The sequence below is a fragment of the Tympanuchus pallidicinctus genome, unplaced genomic scaffold (genome assembly GCF_026119805.1).
Source record: "Tympanuchus pallidicinctus isolate F22 unplaced genomic scaffold, pur_lepc_1.0 scaffold3, whole genome shotgun sequence".
In the NCBI taxonomy this organism is placed as follows: Eukaryota; Metazoa; Chordata; class Aves; order Galliformes; family Phasianidae; genus Tympanuchus; species Tympanuchus pallidicinctus.
The window spans coordinates 82,858,651-82,880,729 of record NW_026294747.1 but is presented as its reverse complement, the minus strand read 5'-3'; the positions used below and the strand labels follow the sequence as shown (position 1 = coordinate 82,880,729).

The 22,079-nt window shown below is 42.7% G+C and overlaps 1 long non-coding RNA gene across 1 annotated transcript in view; it reads left to right on the top strand.

The window, feature by feature from the left end:
- Nucleotides 1-1,256: 1,256 nt before the first annotated feature.
- The window catches only part of LOC128085282 (uncharacterized), a 47,182-nt gene continuing 26,359 nt past the window's right edge, over nucleotides 1,257-22,079 (top strand). Inside the window, exons 1-3 of the long non-coding RNA XR_008208873.1 lie at nucleotides 1,257-1,388; nucleotides 3,504-3,631; nucleotides 7,101-7,250. This is a non-coding gene — a long non-coding RNA (uncharacterized LOC128085282). The remainder of the gene's footprint in view (nucleotides 1,389-3,503; nucleotides 3,632-7,100; nucleotides 7,251-22,079) is intronic.

Here is a 22,079-nt window from a genome sequence, read left to right as displayed (position 1 = left end):
ATGTACTGGATATTCCTCACATCCTCACTGACAGTAAAGACAGTTAGCTAGCATGACTGATATTTTTATTTACTTCTCTGCTGTTCAGTTGTTACAGATTTGGAGACACAGTCTTGCCAGCATTCTTCCTCCAAGCGCTGGGCATAGGCAATAATGGAGCTGGTGGCTCAAGGTCTATTCTCTTTTGGTCCCTTTTCAGCCTCGGGGCTGCACTGTGGCCCAGGAACTGATTTTTGAAGCCTGCAAGAGCTAATTTCCAAGCAGAAGCTTATTGCTTGCACATTCTGCCTGACAAATGTTATTTATAATAAGCTGCAAGACTCCAGAGGTGATACCAGCGTGGCAACAAATCGCTACATGACAATACTACTTACTGTAGCAAGAAACAGCTTTCTCTGTGACCGCATTTCTAATTGGACTGTAAGAAATAGCATTAGAGCAGTGGTGTATAAGCAAGAATCATATTTGCATGAGGCTCATGGCTCACTGTGGCTCATCCAGATACCACTTTACAACTTCAGTCATCAAATCAGCAGAACCACAACAGGCTCTGGTACAAGCCAAAGGGGAAAGTGCCATTGTAAAACTGAATACAGCTGCTTCCATAATAGGACTAATTGCATATTGCATCGCAGAGCTAAATTAGTAGTGAAAACAGTTATAAAACCAACAGACAGTGAAACATGACTCACTGAGGAATTGCTGCCAGTTCGGCGAATTCTTATTGGCCCCAGTTCAACAGCCCACACCTGCATTTTCTGAATGGTAAATATATAATAAGGCATAATTACTAGAAAAATACGCAGCACTCCAAATGTGACAACACGCTACTTGTTTATTGGGATGGTGAATAGTATATAATAAGCTTGACCTGAAGTACTTCAGATCCACCTGGGGTCACAGCGCAGAGGGGAGATGGACAGTGCAATCCCAAAGTACCTAAGCCACGAGGAGCTATCTGCAGTGGGGCTAACAGCTGCTTCCAGTGCTGAAGAGATACAAACCTCCTCGTGCTACTAAATCAAAGGAGAGTAAAGAGAAAGAAAGCATAAATAATAATCAGTATTAAAGGAGGAAAAAAAAAAAAAAAGAAAAAAAGTTAAATCAGATATTTATAGTCTAGCTTAAATATTCAGGCTGCAGTGACTTGGGATGTCTCAGCTGACTTTACTCACAGTAATAGCTCTCTCAATACAAAACAGATGGAGAAAGCAAACTTTGCCTGCTCCTGCTGCTCGTGGTCCCTTTCTCCTGTTTCTGGAGCAGCCCTGTGTGACCGCAGTGCTCACAGGTCCCCCAGGCATGAGAGTCAGATCTCAAAGCAGCAAGTGCGAAGCTAAGATCCCACATGGACACACCTGGGTTCCTCAGCAGCTATGCCTGATCAGGTAAAATAAGGAATCACTTTATCTTTTTTTCTCCTGGATTTTGGATCTGGGTAATGCTGCTTATTAATTTTGGACAATTTCAACAAAGCAGGAGGAGTGTCCCTCTGATCAGGCAGGACTGGTGTTGCTTCACTCTACATTTTGACAGGATTGTGGACTTTTTAGAATCAAGGGGGTTGTTTGCTTCACAGGATACATATGGGCATTTTACAATACATCACATTTCTGCCATTACTTCAAAAAAAGCACCATGCTTAAATCGTCTGTAAGCCATAAGTAGGTCCAAGGTGGGAGGCTCTCTACAAAGACAAAGTCAAGCAGCTTGGGAATCTATATTATACTTCAAGGCATCCCCAGTACCTCTTCTTCTATTCAGAAATTGTGCCTTGGCAGATTTTTAGTATCTCCCATGTCTGGCTGGTGTTTCCAGGCAGCTGGGAGTGCTAACAGCAGCCACATCAAATCAGATTCACTACTGTGTGTGTGCTGAACTGCATGTAGGCTGGAAATACCGTAGAGGATAAGGTAGATCTATGTACGCATGGAGTAAGACAAGCTAAAACAAGATGAGCTTTATTGCTGACACTACATGGCCAGAATTTCATTCTCCATTTTAATGAAACATTTTAAGAAGTAGGGTTTTGCCCATTACAGTACACTGTTGGGACTTACTGATTACAGTAGATTTTTACTTCAAGACATCCAGGTTGAAACACATGTTACCGGACTTTGTTCAGGTCCTACCTCCATGTATTTTCTTTCAGTTTTTATGAACAAGCTTTTGGGGGGTCTGGAGTGTTCAGATGATAAGATCTTAGAACCATTACAGTTGGAAAAGACCACTAAGATCACCTAGCCCAACCACCAACTCATCCCCACCATGACCACTGACCATGTCCCTCAGTGCCACATCTATACGTTTCTTGAATGTCTCCAGGGACCATGTCTCCATCACTTCCCCTGGCAGCCTGTGCTAGATCCTCACCACTGTTTTGGAGATGAAATTTTTCCTAATATCCAGGCTGAGCAAACAGAGATGCTGTATTTTAAGACATAAAAGCCTCAGCAGGATCAGTAACACTGCGTAGAGAATTGCACTGAATTGAAACCAAAGTTCTCTAAGCTCTGAATTAAAATTAAAACTGTACAACTGGGAAGGAAGAATAGGGGAGGGATATACAAGAAAGGAAGGAAGGAAGGAAAAGGAAGAGCAGGCATCATGATCTCATCTTACTGACACTGAGAAATAACTAAAATTTGCAGAGCAACCTGGAGCGTAAGTCCAACTCATGACTCAAGTTATTTACGTGTTACAGGTGAGAAATTGGAGTGCGAAACAGAAACATGTACCCAAGCATTTGCACTTAATATGCATTTGTTAAATGTTAGAATTTTCTTGTATTCAGCGTCAGATTTCCCCCTGCTGTAGATGTGTGCTTGTGTGGAGGACACTGGCCCAACAGTAAAGCCATGTTTCTCTGGTAAACTTTCAAGAGCTTAAGTGTAAAAAACATTAAGCATCTCTGCCAAGCTTTGGAAGACATTCAGAAAGTGTTTTTATCAGTTTCTTGTCAGGCTGGTGGCACTGCTGGTGGCAGCCAGTGCTCACAAACAACCTTTTATTCCTGCACTACATCAGTTCCTCAGTGCTGAATATTTCTACTCATATGGCAATATTTTAGAAAACTGTTGAGCTTTACTCCAGTGTGGCTTCAGGGACCAAAGAGCTGCTCTTTTTCAAAGTTGCACAGGAATGGAATAAATTTAGGTTAAGTAAGGATGATTATTCTAGGCAAAGATTTCCTTCATTTAATCTTCCCAAAACCAAAAAATGCAAGCAGCATTACCAGTCATTTTAAAAAAAAAAAAAAAAAAAAAAAAGAAATCTAATGAATTTCTAAGGGAAATTAGAGAATGAGTCCTAAAGTATTTGAATTAGGGAATCTAATTCTGCAACCTCTTTTGTACATGAGGCAAAGAGCAGAACGGATGAGAGCCACATGCTGTATAGCTTCCCAGCCCGGTAGATTTGTTCTTCAGTCTTCTCCCTGGCAAGAGTTCTTTCATTCTCAGCACCCTTCTTGCTCCAGTAATGCTGTTTTTCTTTCCCCTCAGAGGCTGATCCATACTCACACTTCCGCAGAGGTCTGACCTTTCATCTCACATTTGATCTCTGGTGCCTATGACGTGCTGGGACTTGGTTTCACCTCCTGGAACGATGTGGAGTGGTTGGTCACTGGCAGGTGAGCCCCAGCAGTGCCTCTGATGAGGAAGTGGGACTGCTTTGCTGCCTTTAGACACATTTCATAGCATCAGAATATCCCAAGTTGGAAGGGACCCATAATGATCATTGAGTCATTTGCACAGCTCCATCTTCTGAAATTTCCCTGTGTGTTTTTGGTTATGAAACATGGCCACAAAAAGCCAGCAATTCAATTGTATCTTCTTCAGCAGCACAGGGGAATCAGCCAAGATCTGAAGTTGTTGCCGTTTTCGTCTTAAAATGGGAATGTGGACGGATATTGCTACTTTGTTTTTGGCAGCTCCTCTACAGCAGGTCCATTCTGCTTTACTTGTCCATCCTCCAAACTGAGCCCTTGTCCTCAAGCAGTTCATATTTTGTTTCTAATTCAGGATCAGGCAGGCAGGTTGGTTTGACTCTAGAAGGGCTTCAGGTGGTAAGGGACTAAGGAGGGATTTCTCCTATACAGAAGAGCCAGCCATCCTTCTACCATAACAACAAGCTTAGGATCAGGTAATAACACACCCTGCAGAGACCAAATTCCCACCCAGGTGGACATAAATGGAAGGAGGAGATTCCTGTGTTATGTAGCAGGACAAGGACAAAAAAGAGCTGGGTTTAATTCTTCACTGGACCTCAGGCTTCCCAAGCACTGCTCAGGCTTTTGGCTTCCAAACCACCAGGCAGTACAGATTCCTGCTCCTGAGTCCCTCTTTCACCTTATCTTCAGATCGTTAAAGGTCTGAGAAAACATAGTCTGGCAGTAACAGCCACCACCAAATTTTGTTTGTGGGGAATTGGGCCCATAGATACACTTTGCTGAGTATCATGAGTCCTGCTCCTGTTGTTCTGCTGGGCAGCACTGCTCCCAGGGAAGCTGATGCCCAGAAACGTCATGAAGTCATTTCAAAGTGATACTCAGATTCCCAAAAATTTGTATCTCTTCATGGATGTTTGCAAGACAGGAGGACATGGCAACATCCCTCCAACATTGCTCCAGTGAGCTCTTTGCCCTCCTCCTGCATGCAGACACGTTCATGTGTGCCTGGGGCTCCTGTAGGGATGGATGTCTCAGGCAGCATCTTGAAGTGCTGAAATACAATGGAGAAAGAAATTCTGGAAAGCAGGATAAAACCAGAAATGGGTGCAAACACAATTAGAATGTATGGTTTGCCGTCTGCATCTTTAATAAATGTTTGTCTGCAATGAAATACAATTAACATGTAAGATAATGCATTTTACCTCATTTAGCTCTTCACTGGGTTTATAAACAAATTCTGCCAGCTAACTGTCCCTGTTAAACAGATGCACACACCATACATGAGCTAAACCACACCGCAGCCTGCAAACTGGAACAGGTGCAGGGATCATAATGAGATGATGAATTTGTCAATTTACCAGCTCTAGATGTTGACAACAGTGAATGCATTTTATTTAAAACACTCAACATTGAAAAACACCTTTTCTTCCCTCACTGGTAGGAGTCCAAGGTGAGGGAAATTAACACAATAAAACTTCATAATACATGCTGACTTCTAATATTAAATGCTGGTGCAAATGTTATCCCAAATATATTTCAGATCAATTCTGTGTATTAACTAAGAAAGGGCACAGCTTACTTTGGGTACTATGATACTTGTATCAGTAGAGTCTGTAACTTGAGGCAGCACCTAAGGAAGCAGATCTGAAACTTCTCCTTCCTCCTGATTACCCCCTGTGGGCATCGCTGCATGATGGATGCTCGCAAAACCAGACACGCCACCTGTTTTGCAGTGGGGGGACTGCTGGGGGTTGCAAGCAGGGCTGCTGATTCCTCCAAGGAGCAGTGTGAGCTGTGGCAGGAGGAGGCTGGGGAGGGCTGCCGAGGGGGCAGACTGCACATAGCGGAAGATGAGCTCCACAGAGAACTGCCTGCTTGTGCTTATAGTTTATTCCCATTATAGCTGATAGCACTGATGGTTTGTTCTTATCTGAATTACTCCAGAGTCTGATTTCCACAGGCATTCTGTTGCCTGTGTAACAATGGGTTCTATACTCACAGACACCTTTTCAATTCAAAGACATCAAGAAAAATAACAGCTATAAGATAATTACCAACCTGTATCTTTCCTAACTACCGTGCAATATGGGCTCTAGGCCCAGCTGCCCAATAAGGATCAGTGCTTCATGCTCAGCCTTGCTTGGAAATGAGCAAAAGAACATTCATTTCTAAGGATGTCTTCTTGAACCCAAAACCTTTGCTTTGTGTTGTTAGCTTGTACCATCAGTATATTATATGTTAGCATATTAATTGCTATTAATTATGCCATCAGTCTCCAAGAGCAATTCAGTTTAAAGAGAGTTTCTTTGTCTTTGCTTTCAGCTAGGGCTGGGTCCCCATCCAGCACAAATCAAGGTATTTCCATTGTAGTCAAAGGAGATGAGCCAACATACGTTACTAGGGAACGTTGTGCCTTTAGTGTGTTTAACAGTTGAAATGTTGCTATTCTCAGCTGCTTTTTCAAATAAATTATGCCAGATAATGAAAACCTGGAATGAGCCCTAGCATACATGGGCATAACTTCTCTGACTGCAGGGTTGTAGTGCTTGGTTACCCCACAGCTGGATTTAGCCCAGTCAGTTCAATTTGACATTATCAGTGGGAACATGGCTGTGAGTTCATGAAATGTCACAGTAAAGCTCTAAGGTGACACTTTAAATTGTCTTAAAGTGTAAGTGTGCATTCAATTTACATTTAACAGGATGGGTATCACTTAAATACTAAATCAAAGGTTTAATACATGCTCCAAGGTGTAGCAGGTACAGCTGGCAAGCAGGATGGGCCAAATTTACCCCTAATAATGAGATGCTGGGCTCAGCCAAACTTCCAAAGAGAACATTTCTGCCCCTTTTTTTTGTGTGTGTGTGTTTTATTTTTTTGTGTGTGTTTTATTTTCTCCCAGAATCTTCCAGTACAGCTCCTAAAAAGAGCCTCAGACAAACTAAATGCTTTCTTGCTCATGTTTTCACTTACCTAGTAAACTTGAGCAAAGAAGAAAGCTTCCAAAGGCTGACTTTCTACCACAGACACAATTGGTTGCCCCCTAGACCTGCAGCTGTCTTCTCCAACCACAGTTCAACTGCTGATACACATTGAAAGAGACACATATCTGACTCCTAAAAGTGTAGGATAAGCAGCCAAGGCACAAAGGCAGAGGGCGAGACAAAGCCAGGTTTTCCATTTTGAGGTAAAATTTCAAAATGTAAAAACACAATTGTTCCAGAATAGCACAAAATCCAAAGGATTTCTCAGAAATGGAAAGTTCAGAGAACAAGGTTTTGTTTTTTTTTTTCCTGTGTTTTGTTTTATAAATATTTTCTGTTGCAACTTCCAATGAAAACTTTGTAATGAAAAGTTATTTCCAGGAAAACGAAAAGCTGTGTTGTAAAAGGTAGGGGGATTTATTTTTCTCTCTTTTGTTTCAAAACAGATTCTCACCAAAAGTAGGAAATTTGTGCAGAATGTTTCGCATTTGAGAGAAGAGCAGTTCTTTAGTAAGCAGAGCAGCATCAGGAAGGAACATGCCAATTGCCTACATACGCAGGATGGGTGTTCGATTGTAATTGTGCCTACCGACTCTGTAAGTGAGTGCTGGCATTTCTATCCTACATAGAAATGTTCTTCAGCTTCCTTCTATCTTCTCCTCTGCAAGATTTCAATAGTCCTAGTTATTAAAGAAAAAAGATGGAGGAGGGAAAAACGCTGCAGTCTCCTTTTAAGGGTAAATGTTATGGCTCCTCCACATCTGAGGTTTTTTCTTTTATGAACTTAAGAAGGGAATATTGCTGGTAAGAGTTGCAGTCATGCTTGACCAGCAGTGTGATTCTAGCAACAAATGAGTAGTGGAACTTCACACTTTTTAAAAGCATACACCCAAATCTCAAGAGCAAGAGCATGACAACCGGCTCTTGCATTTGTGGAAGGCAATGGAAGCTTCTCAGCGGGTGAAGCCAGCTGACTTTAGACCCCAAGACCCCTGGGGCAGAGAACAGAGTGATTCATCTCTTCTTGGGGTATTTGAATTTACAGACCACTAAACAGACTGAAATTATTCTTATTTGGAGCTTGCATGAGACAATTTTCAAAACTAGAAACAGTGCCAAACCAGAGCCCTAGATCCAGATTCAGATGTCAGCGTGCAGTGCAACCTGTTACTGTAGCAGGCTGAGCACCTACACCGAAGCTAGCTGATTTCAGAGTATCAACTCCTTCTGGTTGTTTTGCTGTTGTTTTCATCTTGTCTGTTCTCCTTTTCATTATGAAGCTCTGATTTATGCATCATGAGCCCAATCAGGTGAGTACTGTTTAGATGATGTTCATTTGTAGTTTAGTCTTGTAAATAAGGATGAGGTGGTTTTTGAATCCTTTGTTCTCCCCAAACACCTTCTGGCTTCATGGTGGTTTGTTGGATAGAGAACATCAGATAAGATCCAAAGTGCTTTGTAAATCTGAATTTTGCTTCAGCATCCATATTATCAGCTGTGAAGTGATGAAGAATGTGTTTCAGAACAAGTTCAGACTCTTGGCATTTAAGTGAAAGTTGTCATTAATTGAAAGTATTTTAAAGGTGGGTTTCACTTACAAAGCATTGTGAGTAGAACATGTTTGATTTAGGCTTTCTTTATTATATGTTTGGATTTACAGGAGGTAATTATACCTAGTGAACACCTGTTTTTAAGCATTTTCCCTAGTGATGAGGTAAAAAGATTTGGTTATGTATTAAAAAGGGATTGCTGAGAAGCTGAGAAAGGAGACTACTTTGTTGATTCCAGTTCCTGTTCTTCCATGGCACACGGGAGCTCCCCATGAGCCACCAATGGGAAGCTTAGGGTTGAGGAAATCTTAGCAGGTCAGGCTCCATTAATTCCACTGGCAAAACACATTCACCTCAGAGGGGTTGAAGTTGCATCTAAGGCTTATTTTCAGACTGTTCTCTAGTATTTTGTCTTGGGTAGCAGCTTGATGAATGAGAATGGATTTTGCCTATTTATGGGGTATAGCCTCAATTAAAGGCATCTAATGCATTTAGTATTAGGGGACTGCATATTAAACAGAAATAAAAATAAATAAATAATAAAATAAATAATAAAATAAATATATTTCCACTTTCTTTGGCCTTGAGTTACGATAGGAAGGTTTGGCAAACAATATGTGTATATCCAAGATGATGTTTTTCATGTCCTTTTGGGATTTAAAATCCAAGAGTCACATTTGATTTGTCTAGTAGGTAAAAGAGAGATAGATAATGTTGTAATGTTCTTAAGCAGCTTATTTTGAATTTTGGAGCTTGTGTATGTTGTAGGTAGCTGTCAAATTAAACAAAATAGGAGTGGAGAAGGAAGCACTGGATGTCAGAGCCCAGCTTAGCCTGCTTCCATTTAGTCTAGTTCATGCACTGACATTTCCAAACAATGCATTCAATTTTTTTATGCTAGAAATGAAAAAGCATATTTTCCCCTTTCAGCCTGTGACCTCGTCTTTTGCTGATGACTTCAGTCATTGTTTGTAATAGTCAGACCCCTGGGGCAGAGAACAGAGTGATTCATCTCTTCTTGGGGTATTTGAATTTACAGACCACTAAACAGATTGAAATTATTCTTATTTGGAGCTTGCATGAGACAATTTTCAAAACTAGAAACAGTGCCAAACCAGAGCCCTAGATCCAGATTCAGATGTCAGCGTGCAGTGCAACCTGTTACTGTAGCAGACTGAGCACCTACACCAAACTTCTAGGAAGTTTTGATCACTCAAATCTATGGGCATTTGTATCATCAGGGAACCCCTTAGTATGTACAGTCTGGTCAGCTTTATTGACTAGTCAGGTAAAGCATAGTGTACATTTCTACTGACAGATTTGTGCTAGACGAAGCAGAAGCTATTGCTCAGATAATATCCTGCTGGTGGATGTCTGCCTGAAGGTTCCATCAGGTTCTGTCCTCTGCTTGTCCAAAGGAGCTGCAGGAAGGAGGACCTGCACCAGGATGTGCTGTGTTCAGAACTGCATCTAGTGTGGTTATAGAACTCCCAGAGATGCAAAGCTGCCCCATGATCCTGTGATCAGCTTCACTCACACCTGAGCCTGTGCTGGTTTTCATTTCACAAAAAAGAACCTGACAGTTGAGGATTTGCAAATCCATATAGCCTTTGATTTGTGCCTCTAATGGAGACAGGTCAAACACAGAGCCTATTGCTAACTCATAGGAAAAATTTGAATTAAATAGGAATTGGCTTGACCTCCCTTCTGGATTTGACTTTGCATAACCGAGCTCTGACAGGCAAGCTTCTGAGAAACCCAAACAGCCTCCAGTTTTGTCATCTCTGCTTTGCATATTTCAATAGTTTCTTGCCAACTATATTGCTATACTGCTTATGATAATAAGAATAACAGAAACCAAAGTGGAACCACAAGTTAAGCTACTTATTATATAATTTAATTAGACTCCACTGCGCTTTCTCTTCCAATTCCCAACTGACAAGGATTGAATTGTTAGGTACATTTTTCACATTGGGATTCTGAAGAGTTTATTTTGACCTGGCAAATGGTTTTAAGTCTGAGGAAAAGCAGGTCGAACCGTGGTGAAATAAAATAGGAAGTATGCAGTTTCTTCTCACCAAGCCTGGTATCTGCGTGACTCCGGCACACAAAGAGCTGGTGTGAATTTCAGGGCTTGCGCCTGCCTTAAATCAAGGCATTTGCAGAAATTAGTGGTGACACGGTTTACCCAGCGGTCTTTGCTAAGGAGCATTTTTGTGGGGAATTTTGCATCGGATGCCCATAACTTGTTGGCTTCATGAAGTCACATGTGCTGCTAAGTTCGGAAGGAAGGAAAAAACCCACGCTGTTATTAGCGAGTTCCCCACCTCCCCCCGCTCCCTTTATTCCTCCAGACGTGGAGGGACGGCCCCTCTCCCTCTCAGGAGGCACTGCTTTTCCTTTCCATATGCCGCGTTCTGCCCCTCGCGCTGACTGACTGATCGTCCCACAACACGCCATTTAGCGGCTGTGTTGCCAGGACATTCGTTGTCTCCCCTTCATCCTTCATCCCCCCCTGGGCTTTAAAGGCCACATTTTCCAAGAGGCAGACAATCATGAGAAATAATGTTTTTTTGAAAAGGGAGTGATTGTCACTGAAACTGATAGGTCTGCGCGATAACAAAAACTGTCATTGCCTCGCATGGGACATGTGCCCCAGGGACTGGGCAGAACAAAGGGATCCTTAGAGAGGAGCAGCGAGCCATGCGCGTCCCCTCATCCCCGTGGCACCAGGCAGAGCCCACAGCCATTTTTCTCATAGGCCGCTGGGACTGATAAATGAAGGAAGTATTTGAACCGTTTCCATTTAAGGAAGGAGTTAAATAGTTGAGGCATTATTTTCGTCTGTATTATTTCTCCTGCAGTTTTAGATGCACCCAGTTACCAGAGGAAAGACTGTCGGCAGGAGCTGTCCTGTACAAATACTGGGGCTGATCCCACAGGTTCTCCTTATCCTGACAGAGGATCTGGCCTCCTCCACCATCCTCTCAGTGCAAGCTGATCGGGAACAGTGGTTCCTCAGTTCTTTGGAGGGAAACTGGCCGTGTTCCCCCCACGCCTGCTCTCTCAGCACACACAAGTGATAAGAAGCACTCTTGCTTTCCTTAGGAACAAATGGGAGCAATACACCAAGTTTCTGGAAGGCAAATGCCATGCTTTCTACCACCCATTTTATCAACTGATGTGCTGTTATGAGCCTGCTATTGTTGTTAATTCACATTATTGCATAAACTACAGGGTCTCACCACTCCTGTCCTTTGTGCTACTTTCCTCTGTTACTACGCGATGCAAGACAAATCCACTGCAAAGCAATAACCACAGTCGCATCTGAAAATGAGACCTAAATAAAATTAAATGTTAGCGGTGATGATCAATGATTGCTATTAAGGCTGTACAATAAAAGGAAGCACAGCTCAGATCTAGTTTGAGACAATAGGACTCTGTGGGCCACTCTGAGGTCTCTAACTTCTCCCCATGAGACATCCTGTAGGTATTCATTCAAGTAGCCATTTTTTCCCTAGTTTAAGCAATCACAACAAACGGTGCTTTTATTACCAGCAGTGGAATATGGCTGTGCTCATGGACTGATGGCTTTATACTTTTAAAGTTGCACCTGACCAAAAAAAAAAAAAAAAAAAAAAGGCTTGGGAACTAATGAAGGTTATCTTTTTTTCCTTAATTTGCTATTTTTCCTGCTCCTTACAGCTGAATCTTCTGAATTATATGACGTAAAATTAACTTTCTCTTTTATTGCCCATGGGTCAGATACTCAAAATATTAGTCAAGGACTGTCAATTTAATTGGCTTCTACATCCCTCAGGAGGATCTGGAAGCCCAATGCCTTTTGAGAATCACGATTAAATGAGTACCACCAGATGAGAAGTGGGAGAGTGATTCAATATAATATGTGTACGTATACAATATGTAAAGGGATGACAGTTCTTCACACAAGCTTCTTCCTTATCTTATTTTCCCATATTGCAAAATGTCCACGAGGATATTATGATTCCTTACGAGACTGTACCTAAAATGAAACATAATCCTGCACTGTTGCTCTGTTTTCTAAATCCCAAAGTTACATTTTGCTTCAGTTGCTTACTGTTGTCAAAATACATCAAGTAGTAAGGAGTGTGTTTTCTTGAGAACTATACAAACAATTATATCTATAGAGGAGGTTAAGGCAGGGATGCTTAAACCTGTGCACTAGCAGATAGTGACTGTGTGTTGGATCTTTGCTCCATCACTTGTGCTGAGTCTGGCAGTGTTCACCTATGACAGCCATTCAGCCTTCTGGAAAGCATTCTAACAGCATCCTCCAGCCAACAGTGTGCTCAGGCTGCTCACACTCTGGGGCTGTCCACAGCAGCCAAATGGGAGCTCTTGATTCCCTCTGCAGTGCTGCTGGACAAAAGATCATTATTCCAAGATTTTCCATTTTATAGGCAGAGAAACAATGAACAAGAAGCTGAACAACCATCAAGTGCAATTACAACCACAGAGCATACGGTGTGCTATTGATTTATTCTGTTTCTCTTTTAAAATTGATTCAGACCAGGTTTGTTTACAGGCTGCCTTATCAGACTCAGGCGGTACTAATTGCAAGGCAGAGGCAGCAGAATTGTGCTGTACACAGGTAAATAAGATAAATGAGACTTCACTCTGTCCAGATACTTAGAGAAAACTGAGAATTAAATCTGTCTTGTAGTTCGGTGTTGCTGTAGCACCCACACCTCTCTCAGGCCTGCAGAGGGCTCAGCCCACCCAAGGAACAGGTTCCCAGCTTGCCATGCCACCTTGGTACTCTCCTGACAAAGCAATAGCCCCTGTTCTAAGGGGTTCCTGGCACCTCATGTTTCAAACAGACAAAATGTACTGTCCTGGGATGGGACGTGGTCCCATTCCCACCAATCTCACAAAGCTCCTTCTTTGAGTCTAGTGCAAGCTGGACTTTCTCATTATATTTGTTTCATAAGACTTATTTATAAATTTGCACTCACTGAAAAACCACTCCAAAACCTCTATCTGGTAGCTAATAATAGTAAACCAACCAGTTTTTCCCTTGGACACAGTCCTTCTCTTGAACCTCACCTTCCAAACTCGGGTATGTTGTTACAGCCCATCCCCTATGCTCTATCCAATGCTGCCCATGCTGACATGGCAGCAGAGTGCTCCATCCTGAATTACTTACATAGGAGGGTAAGTAAGGTGGGTGCCTGCACCAGCCTTGCTGCAGTAGTTTCTGAATAACTTCATGCTCATACAAGAAACATCCCTCTGAACCACGTAACTTCTGCACCTTGCAAAAATTACTTCTAAATCTTACATTTCCCTTGCAACTCATCTGTTATTTCTGGGGAAGAAGAAAGTTTCTTTTCATTTCTGTCTGTCTTCCATTAAGCTAAATAACTCTATAAATCAATAATAACTTTTAGAGATGAACCTCTTTGTAATTATGTCTCCAAAGCCAGGTAATTGTTTGCATATTTTTATAGAGAAATATAGAGGGGAAACATGTGTTCAGTGTGATTGAACCACCTTCCCCCCCTACCCCCCCCCCAAAAAAAAAGGAAAAGGAAAAGAAATATTTTAAAGTGGTTATCAGCATTCATCACTTTCACACATTTCATGTGACTCGTACCCAATTACTTTATTTTGCACAAGACTCAAGTCACTCAATCAGACAGCGGCACAGGCGCTGGAGAGGGGAAAGTACAGTGTATCAATTGGGATCTGATTTGGATTTTATTACAATGTGGTCTTTATTAAGGATAATAATCTACAACCTCTGAGTTAGGGCAATGTTTGATTTCAGTCAAATCAATCTTTGTGTATCTCTCTGATGCCTCGGTGACATTTCCCAACAGGAAGTGGCTAAAAGCCCAAACGGGAGTGATCTCAGATTAAGAAACAACACAGACATCTTGAAGGCACTTGGTTCGTCGACCAAGATGACAGCAACCAGAGAGCCCTGGGGCACTTTTCCAGGATGCCTACTCCCTGTGTGCCAGCCATCTGGGTTCATTTAAAGCCCTGCCTTTGCTTGGAGTGTGTGTGTGTTGGGTGGAAGTGGCGGGGGCACGGCGTGTCAGGTTGCAGGCTTCAGTGTGGGCTGGCTGGGGGCTAAGCCTCCTGCCTGGGCCTTCTCAAAGAGGGCAGCAGCATCTGCGAGTCCCTCCAGAGGAGCAATTTCAGCAGGACCAGCTGCAGGGGGGATGTTTAGCGTATTCTTTATTCAAAGTGAAAGATGTTAAGCAGGAAATTTCAGAAGCCCTCTTGTTCAGAGAAAGGGAAAGGAGGATCAGTGGAGAAAATAGAAACTGGAAAACATCCATGAAATTAGTCCCAAATCATTGCCTATCCTGATCGTTTCCTGACAAGCTGTCTGTCACATATTTGCAGCAGGTTATACAAGTCTCCTTTACCGGTAGCACGTCCACATGCCACACACCAGAGGTTTGGAAAAAGCAACCACCAAATTTGTTTAGTTGAAATTAATTTTTTTTAAAGGAGTGTAATAGTTTTTAAAGAGAAGACTCACATATGTTATAGCCAGCAGACAGCTCCAAGCACTATATTCCACTTTCTTATTCTCCTGTAGTTAAGAGATTTTAAATGATGGATGTACTAAGGCTCTGCTGGGTCTGGCATGGATGGGACAGGGCACCCAGAGCTGCCTATGGGGAGAGAGGAAGAGATAAAGCCCTGTTGTCCTCCGGGATGGAAAAGAGGCAGAAGTAGAGAAACCTGAGGTTGGTTCTGGAGAAATAAAGCAAGACCTAAATTAAAAAGTAGTGCTGCCATAAAGGCAATAGGTTGTGTTATGACACTAGAGTGTGAGGCACTAAGGAATGACCCAAATTTGCACAGCTGCGGCTGTGCTGGATCTTTTTTTTATCCCAAAGAGAGGAGGAAGAGTCTCTTCCCGGAAAGGGAAGGTGTTCCTCGGTCACAATCTCGGTGTCTATCTGATTGTGCTGATTGCATCAACAGATACCGGATTTTCTTGATTGAGGTGAGATCTGAAGTGGATGGTGGTGGTTTCACTAGCAGCTCTGTAGTTCTGCCTGGATCACTGCAGTATCACTTTTACATATCCTTTGGGACAGGTGGATAAGAAAAAACACCTAACTCCTCCTGCCCTGTCCCAGTCCAACTAGTGGGGAAACCCAGGACCAGGAAACCAGCTGTGAGAGCCCTCCTCTGGTGCTTGGGTCTCAGCTGCCACCTCCTTCCTGGGCCTCAGCTCTCCAAATTGCCCATTGCTCACAAGAAGCTGCGCCATCTACCCCCGAGCAGAATATGATCAACAAAGAGATTGCATATAACTAAATGTCCTCCTGAGGCATTACAGTAAGGTTACATTTGCATGTTCAGGTTGATATATTTTATGCCAAAACCGAAACAAAAAATGGATGAGGGAGGATTTAGCCAGATGGGACATTGCCATGCCTGCTGAGATACACTCAAATTTTTAATGTAAGAAAGAAAAACTGGAAAAAAAAGTCACAAGTGTAGAACCACCTAGTGGTCATTGATCGCATGGTGAGATGGGCATAGAAGGACCAGTTACCTCAGCAATGTGGTCAAAATGCCTTGTGCAAAATCAGCACAGAGAGCAGGCAGGACTTCTTCTGCTGACCGTTTCTCAGATTGTCTTGTTATCCTTTTGAAAAAAGTCACTGGTCATGCCTTCCTGTCTTTCGTATGATACATTTTACAGATTTTTAATGATGTCAGAACTTGCTTTTGTGTGCAGTATGAAAAAACAGAAAGAAACAGTTTCAGCTCCCCCGGAAGAGTGCAGAGCAAACAGCTACGCATCAGGAATAGGGACTGAGGTACAGAGAAAGAATCAGGAGCAACATATAGCTGTTAGCAGCCCTATTTCTGCGTCGTATCAGCTGACGCGTATTGAATAGCACATGAAAAAATAATTATGCTTGGAATGAAGCTGCATTAAGAGAAAAATTACAAATTCATTCCCTGAGTAGCTGCTCTGAAGCTTGTGGATTTACCCTAGGGATGAATTTGGGCCTGTATATGTCAACTGGCTGTGAGACATAATTTGAACTTCTACCTTTGCCAAATGAGCAAATATACACACGCCATTTATTGCCACTTCTGTTGGTTTAAGAGGTGCTCTGTATTTCAAAGCTAACATTTGTACCACTTGTTGCTGTGGTTGTCTCTTATTAGCACAGCAAATAGCTAATGAAAATCTATGGCCTTGGAAAAACCCAGCTCATAAGTTAGGACTTTAAATTAGTCGGCCTGTCATACACATGCAGTGTGGTACCCCGCTACTTTTTGTCTCATTCAGTCAGCCCATTTATAAGGACACAAAGTCGCTGGGTACAAAGGTTGCAAGGAAAACTTTTTCCAAGAGGAAACAAGCCTGCTCAATGGCAAACAACTCATGCTCTATTTAAAGTCAGGCAGCATTCATTTTTCATGCCAAAGAACCCGATTCATCCAGGGTGTAACTTCACAAACACCAGCGAAGTTCCACCAGAGACTAATTTAGTCCAAAGTGCTTAAAAATCGTGCTTAATTTATACACTTTTCAGTTTGGTCTTCCTGCTGGCAACACCACACGACTGTCCCTGTGCTTCATCTGCATCGCAGCCACCACCACCATCTCCTGCAGCTCCTGGTGCCATGGTGCTGAGTCCCACCCCTCTGCCCCGCAGGGCTCATTGCTGCGGTCTTTTGCCAAAGCACAGGGGAGATGGTGGAAAGCATTTTCTTTTCAGACATTCTCTTTCACAGCATCTCAGCACAGCTGAAGTGGGCAGGAGCTCTGGGTCCATGCAGCCCACTCCCTGCTCATCAGGGACACCCTGACCAGGGTGCCCAGGCCCATGTCCAGGTGGCTTCTGAAGGTCTCTGAGGAGACCCCATAGACTCTGGGTACCTGTGCCACTGCTTCAGCACTTGCACTGCACAGCAGTTCTTGTCATGTTCAGAGAGACCTCCTGTGTTCCACTTTGTGCCCAGTGCCTCTTGTCCCGGCACTGAGCAATACTGAAAAGAGCCTGGCTCCAAACCCTTTGCACCCTACTTCAAATATTCATATACATGTATAAGATCCCCCCAAACCTTCCCTTCTCCAGGCTGAACAGCCCCAGCTCTCTCAGCCTTTCCTCATGGCAGAGGTCCTCCATTGCCTTATCATCTTCATGGCCCTTCACTGGACTTTTTCTGGTGCGTCCAGATCTCTCCCAACTGGGAAGCCCAGAACTGGACCCAGCACTCCAGATGAGGCATCACCAGTATTGACTAAATTATATTCCTCCCTCAGCTGTCCTCTTCCAGAGAAAGTGTGATGCCAGCATGCCTGTGATTACAGCCTGAGCAGTCCAACAGGAAAGTCTGTCCCTCATTTCAGTAAGGGATTTTCTGAGATAATTCTTCTTTCAAGGAAGCTGGGTTTACTTTAAATAGCCAACTGACAGCCTGTAGGTGCCTGCTTAGTGCAGCTTTTTTCCTTGCTCCACTTGCAAGGATGCATCTGTGCAAAGTGATACAAAACAGCGTCAGGTTCATCCAATCCGTAACTCCCTGGACTGCACTAACTTAACCTGTAATATTTAAACAGTATCAGGAATTTGGTTTAGCCTAAAATGTCCTCTTCTTCCATTTAATCTCAAGTATAATGTGTCTGTCATATAATAGAACAACGTTTGATTTTTGAACGCATGCCCTAAAGATGCCATTAGCACATGGCATGAAAGCATGGCTTTCATCCCAGCTGTAATCACCAGACTGTCCCTAATGTGAGCTACATGCAGGTCATGGATTTGTAGAAGCTCCTCCCAGGGTAATTAAAGCACTGAGCTGTTAGGATTTTTTAAACAAGATTTCTGGTCCCTTACAAAACGTGTGCTATATATCTTAAATCATGACATGTTTTCCTCAAGGAGTTCCTTGTCAAGAATCTTTGTATTTAATAGTAGGTGATGATGAGAATATGCCCTAAATGAAACGTAATTGAAAATGAGATTATGTAACTTTACTTCCTCCATAAATAGACTTTCCCTTGACATGTTGTAGTCAGGTTTGCATTGAAGTCTTTAATGTTAAACAAGCTGACAAATACAAGATTTCTTTGAGAAATGAAAAAAAAACCCACAACTCCACTGAGATCTGATTTACATTTGCTATACCTGTACCAAAAGGGAGCAGAGCTGTGTTCCAGGGCAACACACTTGAAAGATAAAAATCCAGTGGTGACAAATTGTAAAAAAGTTAAGTTAGAGAGAAAAAATCCTCATGTCACTCAAACAAATCAAACATCAAAACAAACAAGCTTTAATTTACTAATTACCGTATTGGCTGTCAAATAAAATTTTAGTCACTATTAGTACAGCTGCATATTCTCCTTTGCAACAGCTCTCAGAGAAAATGGCCTGGGATTTTGTTTGATTATAGGCAGTTAAACTGAGTGATATTTTTACATTCAGCTTGAGAACATGAGGTGATGTTTCGCTTGAAAGTTTTCATACCCTTTCAGCAGGCAAAGCACAGCCTGGTTAACTGCTCTCAGTGCAACTGCGTTCTGGGTTAGGCTGGCAATTAGCTTTCAAACCAAAAAAAGAGCTTGAATCTCCTGGTTTGAACAATGACAGAATGTATAAAGGATGTCCATAGGCTGTCAGAACAACAATGGAGTTTGCTGCTTACAAAGTACAGCTTCCAAAACCACCATAGAGAAACAGATTTGGCGTGCTGGACCTGATTCTTTATCAACTTTGTGATTTTGCAAATGACAATACGTCTTGAAAACCTCCGTGTGAGAAGGCCCATTTTTCTTTTCTCTTAAACATTTGCAACTTAAACTAATCAGTGGCTGCAGTGGCAAAAACATTATTTTCTCTTTACAGAACCGGTGGGAGTTTAAGGACGTTTAGTATCTCTACTCACTGTTTTTGCCATAAACACGCGGCAGAAAAAGCCAGCCAAGCCCTCTGAGGGCTGCTGGCTCTCTGAATTCAGTTGAAACAGATTAGATTTTCCTCAAGCAGCTTCTCTGCAGAGATGACGTTGATACTTGCTCCATCTTTCCTGTCTTCACCAGGGGAGCAGTCCTTGAGTACAGTCCATGTGTGAAGGAAACGATCAGCAAAAGTAATTGCAGTATCACCAGGAGCTAAGCTCCTGCCAGTACCGCTGTTTTTATCTCGATTTTCAGTTTAAACTGAAACACTTTAAAAAGTGTCTGGGGATGAGTTTTAGGCATCTGATATTCAGATTAGAAAAATCTCTTTGCTGGGGGTGGTCCCCTCTGGCCGTGTATTTAACATCTCTGTACCCAGGTGGAGGGAGATGGAACTTTGGGTACAGTAATTGCTCCTGCTATGCAGTAGGAGTTACAGTAACGCACGCAGAGGAATCGCAGCAAGAGCAGCTCAGCAGCAGCTGCATGTCCGAGGAGAGGAAAGAAAGAAATCTACTCATTTTTGAGCAAAACAAGTAGAAAGCGCTAAAATTACGCTGCTGAAGTGTGCTGACACCAGTTGTGCATCTGAGACCTGGAACAATGCTCAAGGCTGTGTCCAGCTACACAATTGGCATCCTGATAGGAAGGTGGGTGCCTTACCACCCTCCTGTGGGCTGTCGAATGGGGTGCAAAAGCCATTTCTGATGGGATAGCTTTGCACATCTGCATCTCCAAACACTGCAGAAGATTATCAGAATGATGTCTGTGTTCAGGGATGCTTTCTTACCAATGTATTTGCTTAGGTAGTGTTGTTGCCCAGTGTTTCACTGTAACTTAGGCCTGCCTACAACCCAGACCCAAGCTTTTCTTACATGAGCCAAAGCAGACCTTTACCAAATGTTCCTTCACAAATGGGTATTTTGACCTGTCTATACTCTTACATTTGCAGTGAGAAATTACCTCAGAACAAATCTGGTCCAGAAGCCAGCAGTCCTCTTCCATCATCACTCAGTGAGCAAAGTCATCAGCTTGAGCATGTCAAACAGAGCAGGTTTCATTGGTTTTGACTGAAACATCAATATCCCAAGAGTGGCAAATTGGACACCATTGTGATGATTCACATAACTCCAAACTGGGCAGGAGCTGAACCCCAGCAGCACAGTTTAGCAGAAAAGGGCTGGGATAATGTCCGTGCTCAGGATCCACACCAGGACTGCTTTGGCTTCAGCTTGTCCACCAGGCAGCAGGGGCTAGGGATCTCTAGAAATGTGCCCAAGGCTATTCTGGCTCTGAGGCTGGCTAGTGTGGGGTGATTGTGTCCATACTACTAATCTGTCCATCTCTTTAGACCATTTAAAAGAATGAATGATTGATTTCTAGTGCCTGGAAACATTCTTAAGTCCTACTTAATTTGTTAGCATAGACAAAGTCAGTCTGACTCGACTAACAGCCAAGTCCAGGAAAGGAGCTGCAGTGCAGCCATGAAGGAGGAGCATGGTCAACTACCCCACCCTCAGCGAGGAGACAAGGACAGTGAGATCAGAAGTGTTGCTGCAACTTTGCTGTCCCCTACCCCAGGGTAATTTTGCTTTATTCTCCTTTGGGCTCAGAAGCTGTGAGTAGAGAACTGTTGCTACTTACAGGCACCTAGCCGTGTCATCAGTATTCTTGGTTCATTTCATTGTGTGGAGACAGAGTCTGTAATATTCAAGTTGATGCTTACACTCACCCACACCAGTACTAGATTATTGTTGCATAGGTTTTGGAATAAATCCATGTGATATCAAGAAGACTGATATTCCATTTCATTAATTAAGTCTGTTGAAAAATGCGGAACAAAATTATCCCCAACCTGATATTTATTTTATAGCATACAATTCTCACCGACGAGTTTTAACCAACAGAAGGGAGAATTCTTCATGACGGGAGTGCAGTTTACTATGAAACTTTTGATGACAATGCCATCAAAACCTAGCATACATCTCTGTCTAAAAGGGAGCTACAGGAGACAAGGGGACAAAGCCTTTAGCAAGGTCTGTGATGTTAGAACAAGGGAAATGGTTTCAAGCTAAAGAGGGTAGATTTAGTTTAGATATGAGGAAAAAAAATCTTTTACAGTGAGGGTGGTGAGGCACTGGAACAGATTGCCCAGTGATGTGGTTGATGCTCCATCCCTGGAGACTTCCAAGGTGAGGCTGGATAAGACCCTGGGCAACCTGGTCTAGCTATGTTGACCCTATTCATTGCGGGAGAGTTGGAGTAGATGGCCTTCTGAGGTCCCTTCCAACTCTAAAGATTCTATGATTCTATGATCTTTCTCCATTAGGAAACCATTTTTCAGCAACCCCAGTGGAGTACTCCAGCCCTTTCAGAAAAGCTAACACCCTAATTTTTCTTTCCTTGGGGCTAGTCTCTTCCTTGGACTCTTGTCATGCACATATGGCATTTTCGAGACCAGTTCTGCTTTGCAGCACTCAGCTGGAAGCTCTTCCACCCAAACTACCACCCAAGGGCATGGTGAAAGCGGGACACAAACACAGGAAGAGTTTGAAGAGAAACTGAAAAGAGAAGGGAATAATTCTAGCTGAAACTGCAGTGAAAGCTTTCCCATCTCTTTTCTTGCAGAGTCTTCCTGCCCAGTGTTTGCTCTATTTTTTATCTTACCCTACTCTTTCCTTTGTCCTTGCATCACCAGGATCCCTTCTTTACTGTCAGTATCTGAATGTCCTGTCCCACTCTGCACGGTATATTCTTTGCTTTTGTATTTCTGCTGTGCTTACTGGTTCCCATGTGGCCTTATAGCTCAGAGAAATGAAAGTAAAATTCTTTTTCCATTACATATGCCTCATTTTCTTTTTATGCTGCATTTTCTACTTCTTATCTTATTTGTATGTAAATATCATTTCAAATTCCCTTTATACAAAAGAGGGGCAACT